The sequence below is a fragment of the Jaculus jaculus genome, chromosome 8 (genome assembly GCF_020740685.1).
Source record: "Jaculus jaculus isolate mJacJac1 chromosome 8, mJacJac1.mat.Y.cur, whole genome shotgun sequence".
Lineage (NCBI taxonomy): Eukaryota > Metazoa > Chordata > Mammalia > Rodentia > Dipodidae > Jaculus > Jaculus jaculus.
In genome coordinates this window covers 90,831,410-90,847,114 of record NC_059109.1, presented here as the reverse complement: position 1 = coordinate 90,847,114, position 15,705 = coordinate 90,831,410, and the positions used below count along the sequence as shown (strand labels likewise).

The window sequence follows — 15,705 nt, the reverse complement described above, 5'->3', positions numbered from 1 at the left end:
CAAGCACCTTAACTGCTAATCCATCTCTCTAGCCAGCTGTTTTCTTTTGTTGATTGTATATATCTAAAAATAAAAGGATCCAAAGCTTCTCAGCAGATATCAATTTGATATTTTTCAGAGCAGGAATTCACATCCTTGGTCACATTATGTTGGGGAGTCTTTGTACTCTAAATAGGAACTGAATTCTTCTCTCCAGAGCCACCTGGAGATGTAAACTTCATTTTCAAGTAGTGTTTCTGGAGCTATCCCCCATTGGCTATAATCACTATCCTAGATAACAGTTGAGCCAAATATTGTGACAATGAGAACAGAAGAGTTGGAGCTAATTCTTCATGATAGTCATAATGCCCAGATTATTCCTTAATACCATGACATTAACCAAGGCATCCTTGACAGGAGGCTGTCTTACTCTTAGTTAATTACATTCTGACACATGCTCATGGAGGGAAATTTCAATACAGGAAAACCGTGTTTAAGGATACAAATGCATCTCTGAACAAAAAGGCATGTACCTTATGTACTCTGCAAATGAGATTTAGTCATTGAGTAAACATCTTGGGTAGTTTCTCATCTCTATGGTGGCCACCCTGACTGAAGCATATGTGAGTTCATGTGATAAGTTAATGAGTCTTTCTTTACTAAGAAAGTCAACAATACCACATTTTGCATATTTATTTAGTGTTGAATGTTTTTTTAGTACTGTCGTCTGTTGGAGTCTGTTGCCAGCAATTCACAAGTGTTAACTTGTTTAACCTTTATAAGAAATATATGAGGTAGGTTCTACTATTGTTCTCACTTTATAGGTATAAAATCTGAAGCTTAGTCGATTAACCCTTTCTCAAGAATAAGTAGTTTTAGAAAGGTAATGATTTTCACACAGTTAATGGGGAAAGGAAATGGGGCACTTGCAGATGAGGTAATTTTCTTTATAAAACAGATACTTCAAATTAACATAATCTTTTTTGAGGAACCAACTTGACTTCCCATTATTAAGAGCCTCAATTGAGATAGGAGGCTTTATCCTTTTCAGAACCCACTTTCTCTTCTCTGATTTTCTCATGGAAGAACTGCTCTCCCTCATCCACACCATGATTTGAGTGGGAAGATCACCCATGGGTCAAGCCTGGAGATTAATTGGGGGATAGCCTACAGTGAGGGATACACCATGTGTACCATGTTTTGACTATGGGTTTATGTGTCTCCCAAGGGCTTATGTTGAAATTTGATTCCTTTTATGAGGTGGAAACTTCTTTGGTGTTTAGAAGTGGGGCCTTTGGGAAGTGATAAGGTTTGAGGAGGTTCATCGGGATGGAGGCCCCACAATTGAATCCTCGTGGCTCTGTAAGAAGAGAGATGGTATAGTATGCACAAGAAACCCTCTGTTTCTTACCACTAATACTCTAAGCTGCCTCTGGGCTCCACCAGGAAAAGGGCCATTACCAGACATGGCTCTTTGATTTTGAATTGCTAGAACCATGAGCAAAGATAGACCCTCCTGTTTTTAAATTTTTAAATAAAGTAGTCTGCTTCTGGGATTTATGACAGCAATGAAATATGAGATAAGACATGGCCCAAGCACTGGATGCTGAGCATCAGCCCCAGGATTTTGCTTGGGGCTTTTAAGAATGAAGTCCCTTCTTTGTGGTGGAGATGCAAAGGTGGGGACAGCTGACAACCATGTTTGCACCATTGAAGAAACTGACTGAAATGTAAAATGTCACAGGTATTGATGTCGACAGCTTAAGAAGTGGCAGTGTTTCAGCTCTTGCACTTAGCCATGCCTGGGCTTCTCATTACAGAGTGTGTAGACTTTTTAGGCCTTGAACCAATACAGAACTGTTTTTTTTCTTTTTTTTTTTTGTCAAAGCCAATTCCAACTAAGTTTCTGTCATTTATAAAAAAAAGCCTTATCTGAAGCCAGGCGTGGTGGCGCATGCCTTTAATCCCTGCACATGGGAGGCAGAGGTAGGAGGATCGCCCATGAGTTCAAGGCCACCCAGAGAATCCATAGTGAATTCCACGTCAGCCTGGGCTAGTGTGAGACCTTACTTCAAAAAACCAAAAAAGAAAGAGCCTTATCTGAAAGTGGGTTATAATAAATAGGTCACCTCTGCTGCTGGGGGACCTCCATATGTTTCTGTCCTACAATCTTGTAGGTGATACTGATTCTCTTTCTCTGACACTCCCAATCAATATTCTCCACTGTCTTACAGAGCTTCTCTCCTCTATACCTATTTTTGCTTCTTTAGATGGACACTAATGACAAAGACACAAGAACTTTTCCTTTAAAGACCTCTGACTAATCATTCTGAAAACAGGTCACATAGACAGCTATAATTTCACATATCCTTACAGGAATAGACTATAAGTTACAAGTAATGGTTTCAAGGCAGTATCCACAAGTCTCATGTGTCCACTAACCATGAACTAATTTGTTATTGTTTGTTTTTTGACACTATGTCATTCAGGCTAGCCTTAAACTTATAATCCTCTTGCTTAAGCTTCCCAAGTGCTGAGGTTATAAGCATGTGCCAAGATTGAGAAACTAAATATTTAATCTTATTTAATTTTGACAAAAAAATTTAAAAAAAATAAAAGCTGATACTCAAATCAATCTTAGAAAAAAAATTTTTTGTTTGTTTGTTTTTCAAGGTAGGGTCTCACTCTAGCCCAAGCTGACCTGGGATTCATTATGGAGTCTCAGGGTGGCCTCAAACTCATGGCGATCCTCCTACCTCTGCCTCCCAAGTGCTGGGATTAAAGGTGTGTACCACCATGCCCGGTAGATAAATATTAAGAATGACAAGCTTTTGTTTATTCAAAAGTTCATTTCCAAGTGCAAGAGGATACAAATTAATATTGTTAAAGAAAAGAATCAAACATCTCCTAAGCAACTGTCACCTTTAAGGAAAATCACTAACAACAAGGAACATCCAGAGCTGATTTTCTGCTCACTTTCTTCACTGGACACAGTGGATAGCATATCACTACTGTTGAAGCGATGGGCTATCAAGAGTCAAGGCTCACTGGGTTCAGTGAGGCACTTAGATGAGGAAACTGTAGAAGTGATCTCCCCAGCTAGACAACAATGGCTTGGAAGCCATCCTCCACACTGAGGACCAATAGCCTTAGGTTGTTATCTGACCTCTCTAAGCATCCTCTTCCTCATTCTGTGTAGCTGGGCCTATCTTAATCCAGCAGCAAACCACAATGGAGATAGTTAAGCTAATTCCTAGAGTTTCACTCGTCCTTCTCTCCTTTAACTTTCTTGCAAAGGCAGCAGTTCTTTTAATCCCAGAACTCCGGAGGCAGAGGTAGGAGGATCACCATGAGTTCAAGGCCACCCTGAGACTCCATAGTGAATTTCAGGTCAGCCTGGGCTAGAGTGAAACCCTACCTTGGGGGGAAAACAAAAGGGCAACAGTTCTAAACTCTCAAAAAATGGGAACTTACATACTCATGGAGATTGAGTGGCATAAAACAGCAGTTTTGATTTTTTTTTTTCCTTCTTATAGCACTGATTTGATTTCAAGTCTGATTTTTCCAACTTCCACCTACTACCTCTCCCACCACACAGACATAAGGGTACCAGGTAGTGCTAGCCTTTGATCTATAGTGCAATTCTCCAGCGGAGAGATTTTGTTTCTTGTCATCTATAAGTTCATTCCACCAACAGCTTTACAGAAGGGTATATACTCTTGACTGGCAGTTCATTCAGGTAGCTGTAGGTCTTGTCTTTCCGGATGGGGCAGTGGATACCACTCATAGAACCATTAGACTCAGGAATAGGAAAGTGGATTTCAGCACCCATCAGGATGCCAAATACCTCTGCTGTGCTGCTATGAGGTTCAGTATTGCTGGTAAAAGTGGCATTGCCACTATAGGACTATCTTTTGTACAATTCACAGGGCTGTATGGGTCAATAGGACCATATTCACCTCCTTCTTAACTCCAACTGCAGAACTGCAGTCCTGGAACTGTGCATGTTAGGCCTGGGCTGTGGGGTAATGAACGCCAGCAGAAGGAACGTGGAAGCCAGAACATGCATGGTAGATGGCGAGTCCCAAGATCTGGGACGCTAGAAAAAATATTTGTATGTGTACCCAGAATAACTTTAGTGAGTGAATCTACCTCGTCAATTATATATTTCTTGAAATCTAAATACAGATAAAATACTTCTAAATCTTACATTACCTGAATTGAGATATGGTAAAAGGATAGACAGCATATCATATTTCAAAGATTAAATTGAAATGATATTTTGATTTATTGAAATAAATATAAAACATACAGGTTCACTATCAAAAATGCTTGGGATCATAAATGTTTTACATTTCCAATTCTATAACATTATTTTCAACATTTTATTGAAAAATCTCCATTCATATATACAAGGTACCCTGATCATAATCTGCTTCTCCTTTCTCTTTCCTCCCCAATCTCCTTCAATGAACTCTTTCTTCTCTCCAACTAGCTTCTCTTCTGTTTTGATGACTTCAGTTTTTTCCTAATGTTATGCAGGTTTGTGTGGATAGTGTTAGCCATTGTGATGTAATGAATGCAATGGCCATTTAATGTCTGGAAGACAATGTGTCAAAGCACTCCTCCCCTTCCTTTGGCTCTCATATCCTTTGCTCTGCCACCTTTTCTGCACTGGTCCCTGAGCCCTGGAGGGTGTGATATAGACTCTCAGTGCCAAACACTCCACTGTCATTCTACTTGCCACTTTGATGAGTTTTGAATCTCCTGGGTGCTCACCACCATCTGAAAAGAGAAACTTCTCCAACTAAAAGTGAGAATTGCATTAATATATGCACATAAACACAAATATATTGAGGGCAATTTGCTGGACATAAAATATTTATTTAGTAAAAACAACAACAACAAAAAACAATAGTAGCTCTCCCTTCCTTCTACCCTCCAGGACTTACTACCTCTGAAGCCACAAGTTTTCATTAGGTTTGTGGAACCAGGCAGGAATTCATTCCGATGGAATGGACCTCAAATCCAATCAGTGAATAGTTGGTTTCACCCATAATAGACATGCCACCTTTGCACCTGTTGGCACAATTTTGCCTGGCTGTATAGCCATGTAGCTTGTAGGATCCATTGCTGTTTAAGACTGCCAATGACTTTTCCTCCCCAATAGACTTCATAGCTCTTTCCAGCATCCTGACAGCTAGTCAACAGGGAGGAGGCTTCCAACTGAGATTGACCTTGATTTCCCAGTGTGCTGCAGCCCAAGCATGTGGTGTCTTCAGCAATAGGGTGGGGCCATCTAGTTCTGGTGGGCAACCAAGAGCCTTGGCAATAATCTTAATTGTTTAGGGGGCCTTTTGGACCTCTCTGACCAACTCCTTGGAAGGAAAACCACCCTTGGCACTGAAATTTTCCTGTAACAATTTATGGCTTCTGGAAACTGCATGATCCACCCCCACAGGGTATTTTTGCCTGAATGCTGTCTTTCTCTTTTATAACACATATATAATTTTAGCTAGTAAAGTGTGTTTCCATATGACTTATTCATAACATCTTTAATTAACCCTCCTCCCAAATTCTTCTCTTGCCCATCCCCTCCCATGACCCCACTTAGATATTTTCATCCCCAGTATTCTCCCTTTATACTTACATGTCTGCAATGGTCTCCCCTTAAGCTCTTCCTTTTCCTCTATTCCTCATGGCCCCTTTCTAGCTTCATGGACTTTACTGGATTCTGTAACATTTTAATATACATAATAAGATATCTTAGAAAAGGGAACCAAATCTAATCATGACATTACTTGCATTTCATCTATACTATATATACTTAGCAAGGAGGTAATTTTGTACAATATTTTCAGAGCAACTGTATTTTGACTGCCACCCTTCATATGAAGTCACATGCCATTTCTGCTTATATTATCATATTGATGCACAAAATGTTTCAGGTTTTGAAACATGGTGGACTTTGAATTTTCAAAGGAGCATGCTCAACCTATATTCTGAAAATTAATTGCATTTTTTTCCTCTTGCTTTTTATTAATATATATTTTTTATTGACAACTTCTATACAAATCATGGTATTTCCTTCCTGTCCCCTCCTCCACTTTCTCCTTCATAACACTGCTTTCTGTCATATCCCCTCCTTTTCTCCATTAGTCTCTCTTTTAATTTGGTGTCCTCATCTTTTTCTCCTATTATGGGGGGTCTTGTGTGGGTATTGCTAGGCACTGTGAGGTCTTGGATACCGAGGCCAAATTCTGTCTGGGCATTTGTATGAAAGAAGCGGACCTTTCCTTTGGCTTTTACATTCTTTCCACCACCCCTTCCACAATGTACCCTGAGCCTTGGTGGGTATGAAATGTTTGAGGGTTGGACACTCCTCCGTCCCTTTTTCTCAGCACTATGTTGCCTTTTGGGTCTTCCCAGTGGTCATCACCATCTGAAAAGAGAAGCTTCTCTAACCAGAACTACGAATAGCATTAATATATGAGAATGAACATTAAGTGTAGTGCTTTCAGGAAAATTTGGTGAGAGTAATTTATGCATTTATCCAGATAAGAGCAGGCTTTATACCCCTAAGGCTCATGAACTCCCTTGCCATAGGCTTTTAATTAGGTTTTCAGTACCAGGCATATATTCCCTCCCATAGAGTGGGCCTTCAGTCCAATTAGAGAACAGTTAGTTTCCACCAGAGCAGACATGTCACTATTGCACTCAATCAGTCATTTGTCCTGTCTGGCCAAACTTGAGGTTTCCAGTGTCCAGCTGTTTTCACTGCTGATGACTTCAGTCTCCCATAAGACTACATACAGTACAGCATTTTCCAGCTTTCAGTTGATTTCTCAATGACTTTGCCTTTCAGGCATGTGAAGTCTTCAGCTATAAGTTCTTACCATCTTTTTCTCACAGGGAACTAAGGGCCTTGGCAATAGCCTGTAATGTTTTGGAGGCAACAGGGACCTTCCTGGCCAATGACTCACTGGAAGGTATCCTATCCCAGGCACTGAAAATTTTCTAGTAACAATCTATTGCTTCTGGATGTGCCATTATTGAAGAAAGTAGATTTTCATATATCTTATTCATAATATCTTGAATTTTTTTAAAAAAATGTTTATTTTTATTTATTTGAAAGCAACAGACAGACAGAGAGAGAGAGGGAGAGAGAGAGAATGGGTGCGCCAGGGCCTCCAGCCACTGCAAACAAACTCCAGATACGTGCAGCCCCTTGTGCATCTGGCTAACGTGGGTCCTGGGGAATCGAGCCTCAAACTGGGGTCCTTAGGCTTCACAGGCAAGCGCTTAACCACTAAGCCATCTCTCCAGCCCAGAATATCTTGAATTTTGATTTACCCTCTCCCCCTGTCCTTCTTTTATACAATCTCTTCCCTTGGCCTCACTTAGGCCTCTCCCCTCCCTGTAATCTGTTCTTCTACTTACATATATACAATGCCATCCTCGTAAGTCCTTCACTCTCCTCCCTCCCTTATAGGCTTTTTCTATCTTATGGGCCTCTGCTACTTATTTTTAGTTCTAGATCACTCACAAGTCTATACATTTGTAGTATCCACATATAAGAGAAAACATGCGACATTTTGCTTTCTGGGCCTAGGTTACCTCACTTAGCATAATCCTTTCCAGATCCATCCATTTCTCTGCAAATTTCATAATTTCGTTTTTCTTTACCACTGAATAGAATTCCATTGTGTACATGTACCACATCTTTATTATTCATTCATCTGCAGATGGACATCTAGGCTGGTTCCAGTTTCTACTACTGTGGACAGAGCAGCAATAAACATGGTTGTGCAAGTATCTTTAAGGTAGTGAGAAGAGTCATTAGGATATATGGACAGGAGTGCTATAGCTGGATCATACGACAAATTTAGCTGTTTCAAGAACCTCCACACTGATTTCCACAATGGCTGTACCAAACTGCATTCCCACCAGCAGTAGAGAAGGGTTCCCCTTTTACCATATCCTCACCAACATTTATTGTCATTTCTTTTCTTGATGGAGGCTATTCTGATAGGAGAGAGATGGAATCTCAAGGTAGTTTTAATTTGCATTTCTATGATGGCTAAGGATGTAGAACAGTTTTTTTTTTAATTTTTTGGTTCATTTTTTATTTATTTATTTGAGAGCGACAGACATAGAGAGAAAGACAGATAGAGGGAGAGAGAGAGAATGGGCGCACCAGGGCTTCCAGCCACTGCAAACGAACTCCAGACGTGTGCGCCCCCTTGTGCATCTGGCTAACGTAGGACCTGGGGAACCGAGCCTCGAACCGGGGTCCTTAGGCTTCACAGGCAAACGCTTAACCGCTAAGCCATCTCTCCAGCCCATAGAACAGGTTTTTTTTTTTATATGTTTATATGCTATCTGTATTTCTTCTGGTGAGAACTGTCTATTTAGTTCCATCGTCCATTTTTTGATTGGGTTGTTTGATTTCTTATTGTTCTATTTTTTGAGTTCATTGTTTATTCTGTATATTAATCCTCTGTCAGATGTGTAATTGGCAAAGAATTTCTCCCATTCTTTAGGTTGTCTCTTTGCTCTATTCACAGTGTCCTTTGCTGTACAAAAGCTTTGTAATTTCATGAGATCCCAGCGGTTGATTAGTGGTTTTATTTGCTGAGCAATTGGGGTTATATTCAGAAAGTCATTACCTATGCCAGGACTTCCAGCCAAGATGGTGACCGCCTAGCTGCCCTGCAAAATACCTGGGAAAGAAAGACAAGACATTAAGGGTTTTCTGGGTCTTCTTGACAGTGGGAGGACACAGAGGGCAGAAAAACAGGGAATCACAGATCCCCTCTGGGGCGGGTGCAACCCCCCCCCCCCAAACAGCCACCGCAGTGCTCTGTTCACGCGCCTCCGGGCCCACAATGTTGTGCTCTGATAACGCACCTGCTTGGCCCACCGTGGCTGTGCTTGGATAGTGCACCCGCCTCCGCAGGTGCCTCTGTGCTCCAATTGCACATTCAGTGGGCCCAGTCCCACAGCAAGGGCCACACAAGCCCAGACTGAGTCCCTCACTAGGGGGAGCTCAGGGGCCATCCCCTACCTGTCTGTCCCCAGCCATCCCCCACTCCTCTGTGGCGGGGGAGCAAAGACTATTTCTGGGTCCCAGTGTTCCCAGCCAGTTTGGGCAGCTTCAGGGCTTGGTACCTCAGTCCCCCTCCAAGCTCTAAGGCAGGTAGCTTTAGCAGCATTACCACTTGAGAATTCAGGCAACTTTGGCACCCCTGTCAGGCAGTAGAGAGGCGGCTTTGGCAAGTGAGAGCCAGAGCCCATGCTGCTTGGCAACTGCCCCAGGCTCCCTCAGATTCCCATTGCGCTAGAGCCCAGGCTGATCCACCCACCTACCTGCCCATACACTGTCATGGGTAGACCACAGTGCAAAAGAAATACCATGAAAAATCAAATGCAAGAAAATCCAGGTAGATCACCCAGTCCTACAAGGAATACATCTAACCAAAACATAGAAGAGTCATTAGGATCAGAACATAAAAGGGAAGCTATGAGCAATACAACCCTGACCAACCTACTGCTAGAACTTGCAGGAAAGCAACAAAGGTCTGATAATCATGTGGATGCTACCATCACTAAGCTAGAAAAAATTGATAAGACATTGGAAAGAGTACAAAGAGAATTAACAGATTTAAGGGAGAATGAAAAAAAAAAAGAGGACCTTAAAAATCAGCTGGCCACACTAAATGAAGATAATTCCAAGAATCATCAAGAAAATCAGAAAATGATGTGAAAAGGGAGCTTGACAGAGCGATGGAAATGATACATAGAAAAGTAGTAGAAAATGCAAACTTAATTGAACAAGTCCAAAACTCTCTAGAGGCTCTCAAGAATATAGTCAGCAAAGTGGAGGATAGAAACTCTGATCCGGAAGACAAGATGGAAGAAACAGTTTGAGAGTTCAAAATTTCAATAAGTTCAAAATTTCCTGTGAACAGAATATGAGGGAATTGTGGGATACACTTAAACATCCTAATATCAGAATCGTTGGAATACCAGAAGGAGAAGAATTTCAGACCAAAGGCTTGAGAACTTATTTAACAAAACAATTGAAGAAAACTTCCCCAGTCTCTTAAAAAAAAGGCCCATCAAGATACAAGAAGCAAACAGAACTCCAAACAGACTGGACCAGAAAGTCATTACCTATGCCAATATGTTGAAGTGTTCCCCCCACCTTTTCTTCTAGCAATTTCAGATTTTCAGGTCTGATATTGAGGTCCCTGGTCCACTTGGATTTGATTCTTGTGCATGGAGAAAGACAAGGATATATTTTCATTGTTCGACATATAGATATAGATATAGATATAGATATAGATATAGATATAGATATAGATATAGATATAGATGATATAGATATAGATATAGATATAGATATAGATATAGATATAGATATATAGTTTTCCCAGCACCACTTGTTGAACAGGATGTCTTTTCTCCAGTGAATGGTTTTGGCATTTCTATCAAAAATCAGATGGCTGTAGCTGCCTGGATTAACATCTGGGTCCTCTATTCTGTTTCATTGACCTACATGTCTGTCTTTGTGCCAATACCATGATATTTTTGTTACTATGGCTTTGTAATATAGCTTAAAATTATTTTTGTTGCTAAAATACATTTTGGCTATTTGAGGTTTTTTCTGCTTCCAAATGAAATTTAGAATTTATTTTTCTATTCCTGTGCAGAATGCCATTAGAAGTTTAAAGGGGATTGCCTTAAATGTGTAGATTGCTTTTGGTAAGATTGACATTTTCACAATATTGAGTTTTCCAATCCAAGAACATGGGATATCTTTCTATTTCCTTGTGTCTTCTGCAATTTCTTGCTTGAGTGTTTTAAAGTTCTCAATGTAGAGATCCTTTACTTCCTTAGTTAATTTTATTCCAAGGTACCATATTTATATATATATATATATATATATATATATATATATATATATGTATGTATGTATGTATATTTGAGGCAATTGTGAATGGGAGAGATTACCTGATTTCATTGTCTGCACATTTGCTGCATATATATAGGAAAGCTACTGATTTCTGTATATTTATTTTGTATCCTGCTACATGGCTAAAAGTGTTAATCAGCTCTAACAGTTTGCTGGTAGAGTTTTTAGGGTCTTTATGTATAGAATCATATCATCTGCAAATAGTGATGATTTGATCTCTTCCTTTCCAATTTCTATCCCTTTTATGAGTGTCTCTTGCCTTACTGCTATAGCTAAGACTTCCAGTACTATATTAAATAAAAGTGGGGACAGTGGACACCCTTGTCTTGTTCCTTAATTTAGTGGAAAAGCTTTGAGTTTTTCACCACTTAGTATTATGTTGGCTGTAGGTTTGTCATAAGTAGCTTTTATTGTGTTGATATATGTTCCTTCTAGTCCCAGGTTCTGTAATATTTTTACCATTAAAAGATGTTGGATCTTGTCAAATGCCTTTTCCTTATCTATTGAGATGATCATGTGATTTTTGTCCTTCAAACCATTTATATTTATTGATTTTCATATGCTGAACCATCCCTCCATCTCTGGGATAAAGCCAACTTGGTCAGGGTGAATAATCTTTTTGATATATTCTTGAATTCTGTTTGCCAATATTTTGTTCAGAATTTCTGCATCTATGTTCATGAGGGAGACTGATCTGTAATTTTTTTGTTCTGTCTTTGTCTGCTTTTGGTATGAGAGTGATGCTGGCTTCATAGAAGGAGTTGGGTAGAATTCCTTCCTTTTCTATTTTATGGAAAATTTTAAGAAGCATTGGTGTTAGTTCTTCCATGAAGGTCTGGTAAAATTCACCAGTGAACCCATCTGGGCCTGGGCTATTTTTAGTTGGGAGACTTTTTATAACTGCTTGGATCTCTGTACTTATTATAGGTCTATTTAAATAGTTTATCTTATCTTGATTTAATTTTGGTAGGTCATGTGAATCAAGGAAATTATCCATTTCTTTCAGGTTTTCAAACTTAGATGCATATATATTCTTAAAGTATGTCCTTATAATTGTCTGAATTTTTTGGTATGCATTGAAATGGTGTCTTTTTCATCTCTAATTTTATTAATTTTTATCTCTTCTTTCTTCTAGTCAAATTTGCTAAGGGTTTATCAATCTTGTTTATCCTTTCAAAGAACCAACTCTGTTTCATTGATTCTTTGGATTGATTTTTTGGTTTCTATTTCACTAATTTCTGCCCTAATCTTTATGATTTCTTCTCATCTACTGACTTTTGGTTTCCCTTTTTCTTTTTTTTTCCCAAGGCCTTAAGGTGGAACATTAAATTGTTTATTTGTATACTCTCTAATTTCTTAATATAGGCACTTAGAGCTATAAATTTCCCTCTCAGGACTGCCTTTATTGTGTCCCAAAGGTTTTGGTATGTTGTAATATCATCATTATTTCAATCTATAAATTTATTGATTTCCTTTTTGATTTCTTCAATGACCTATTCATCATTCAATAGTTTTGTTTCCATGAATTATTGCATGCTCTGTAGCTTTTCTTGTTGCTGATTTGCAGTTTAATCCCATTGTGGTCAGATAGAGTACAAGGGATTATTTTGATTTTCCTATATTTGTGGAGAATTGCTTTGTGTTAATATATGGTCTATTTTAGAGAATTTGCCATATGCTGCTGAGATAAATTTATATTCTGTAGCATTTGGATGCAATGTTCTATAGATATCTATTAGGTCCATTTGTTCTATGACATCATTTAATTCAGATATCTCTGTTTATTTTTTGCTGGAATGACCTGTCAATTGATGAGAGTGGGGTATTGAAGTCTCCAACTACAATTGCATTTGATGTTATCTGTGATCTTAAGTCTAATAGTGTTTGTTTGATGAAACTGGGAGCCCCCATATTAGGTGCATATACGTTTAGGATTTTAATGTCCTCCTGCTGGAGGGTTCCTTTAATTAGTATAAAATGACCTTCTTTATCTTTCCTCACTAATGTTGGTTTTAAGTTTATTCTGTCAAATATTCGGATAGCAACCCCTGCTTGTTTCCTAGGCCCATTCACTTAAAATGCCATTTTCTATCCTTTCACCTTAAACGGTATCGATCTTTTATTGGAGGCAACAAATGGCAGGATCCTGCCTTTTAATCCAGTCTGCAAGCCTGTGTCTTTTGGATGGTGCTTTGAGGCCATTGATATGAAGAGTTATTATTGAAAGGTATGTGTTTATTCTCTCCATTCTTCTTGTTTTGCAGTGTTTCCTGATCTCTCTTTACTCGTTTGTTTTAACTGTTATTTGAGTGTGGTTTATTTTTTTCCTATTTCCTCCTGTGTTTTGCTTTCTCTTTGGCATTAAGAATTCTTTCAAGTATTTTCTGTAGAGCTGCTTTAGTTGTAATAAATTCCTTTAGTCTGTTTTTGTTGTGGAATGTCCTTATTTCTCTCAGTTTGGATAGATAGCTTTGCCAGGTAAAGTAATTTTGGTTAACAGTTGTTATCTTTCAGAACTTAGAATACATCATTCCAAGCCCTTCTGGCTTTTAAAGTTTGTGTTGAGTAATCTGCAGTTATTCTGATGGGCTTGCCTTTGTAGGTGACTTGCTTCTTCACTCTAACTGCTTTCAATATATTTTCTTTGGTTTGTGTGTTTAGTAGTTTAATTATAACATGGTGAGGAGAGGTTCTTTCCAGATTTTGGCTATTTGGTGTTATGAAAGCATCCTGTATCTGCATTGACATTTCTTTCCCAATTTGATGAAAATTTTCTTCCATGATTTTGTTGAAAATGCCTACAAAGCCCATGGATTGAAATTCTCCTCCTTCTTTGATATCCTAAATTCTTATGATTGGTGTTTGCATAGTGTCCCAGACATCTTGAAATTCCCATTCATACCTTGCTATTAGCTTGTCTTTCTCTGTGTTGGACTGTATTAGATCTGCCACCTGATCTTCTAGTTTAGATATTCTGTTCTCTCCTTTATCCATTCTACTGGTGAGATTTTCCACAGAGTTTTTTATTTCATTGACTGTATTCTTCAAAGCTAGGATTTCAGCCTGATTTTTCTTCAGTATTTCTATTTCCTTACTAATGTCTTGTAATGACCTCTTTATTTCATTAAGCTGGTTTCCTGTGTTCTCTTTTAGAAGTTTGTTTTCTTCTTTAATTCCTTTGTTTTCTTCTTGATTCTCTTCTTTCCTTCTCTGATTTCTTGAGCATTGATACCATCATTTTCCTGAAATCTTTGTCAGGCATTTCATCTAAAACAGTCTCATTGGTGATCATTTCTGATGGAGTTATATTTTTTGGTGGGACTGTAGTCTTGATTCTTTCAGTTTGTTGTATTACATTGTAGCGACTTTTGCATCCTGAATTGATTTGATGCTTGGGTTTTCTCCTTATCTGCAGTGTCCCCAGACATGGCAATCCACATCTATATATCCTCAGGATATGATCATGTTCAAGGTGCCAGGTGTAGCTCTTGTACCCCAGTCAAGCCACAGAAGTAATCCTAGGTGTTGAGTTGGCTTGCTAACCAAGTATTCTAGTGGACTGGGTGGAATAATTTACTGGCAAATTCTAAACTTCAACCAACGAAGTAACATACACAATTACTAAAAGCCAGTACAAAGTATGCAATTGTGGGCATTAAAAGAAACGGATATTCATATAAAGCCAAAATCCCTAAGGGTGTGTGTTGTTCTACACCCTTAATCTTGTCAGCTGGGAGGTAGAGATTTCTGTTCTTAATTGGGTTCCAGGTCAACCTGGATCTGGATCAGAACCTGCCCCCAATAAAGACAGAAGCAAAAAACAAAGGATATATATATATATATACAGGTTATTTGAAAATGGCAAAGCCAACCAAGAATATATACCCCATATCCTGCCCCGACAAAGAAAGAGAAATTAGCTCTTGCAGGACCGTGGTGTTTTTTGTTTTTTTTTTTTTTTTCTTTTTTGGTCAGTCAGCCTCATTACCTTTTGGGTGGCTTCCAATCTCACCAATGCTGATTGCCCACTTCTATCCCTCCATGTTGTGCTGTGCAGCTGTACCTCTGATCTGCTCTGCTGGCTGTGCTGCCACTGGGGGCTGAATGCTGGAGGTTCACTGTTCTGATGGTGGGAGGTGGGAGAGTTCAGACTTCTGGAATTGCTGGCACTTTCAGTAGTTCTTTAGTTGATTTCAGCTGTCTTTCCTTCAGATTTCTTAACTTTGCAAGAAGGCTGATGGAGTTGAAAAAACTGTGACTTGATCTCTGCTGCTGCTGCCCCTGCCTGGCACACCTGGCAGGACTGTGCTAGGTGAGCATGCATGGATCGCAGGCTGAGATCACCTCAGTGGGACTCTGGCCATTTTCCTCCTTTCTGGTGGGTCTTGCTCTTTTCAGCTTCTCTGCTGTATCTAAGAATAACCTATAGCTCTTCACTTTTCAGAAGCATGTATTTTGCTGGGGTTTTGCTTAAACCCCTCCCTAGGTTGGTTTGGCATGGCTCCTAAGCTGCCATCTTACCCAGAAGTTTCCTCTTGCTTTTTTAATTACAGCTTACATGATATTAATAACAAACAATATTAATCCTTAGCTTTGGTCTAACTTATGATTGGAATACTTTCCAATATCCTCAGAGGATGGAGTTCACAACACTTAGATCATATCTCTGGCTCTGAAGGTGTCTAGGTTTTAGAACTTTCTGAAAACACACTGGAGAAATATAATAGCAAACTTCTTCTATTTGTCTA

General features: G+C 39.2%; 1 pseudogene; it reads right to left on the bottom strand.

Moving 5' to 3' along the window:
- Window positions 1–3,528: 3,528 nt before the first annotated feature.
- LOC101595940 lies at window positions 3,529–4,048 on the bottom strand (annotated as a pseudogene).
- Between the last annotated feature and the right edge of the window lie 11,657 nt (window positions 4,049–15,705).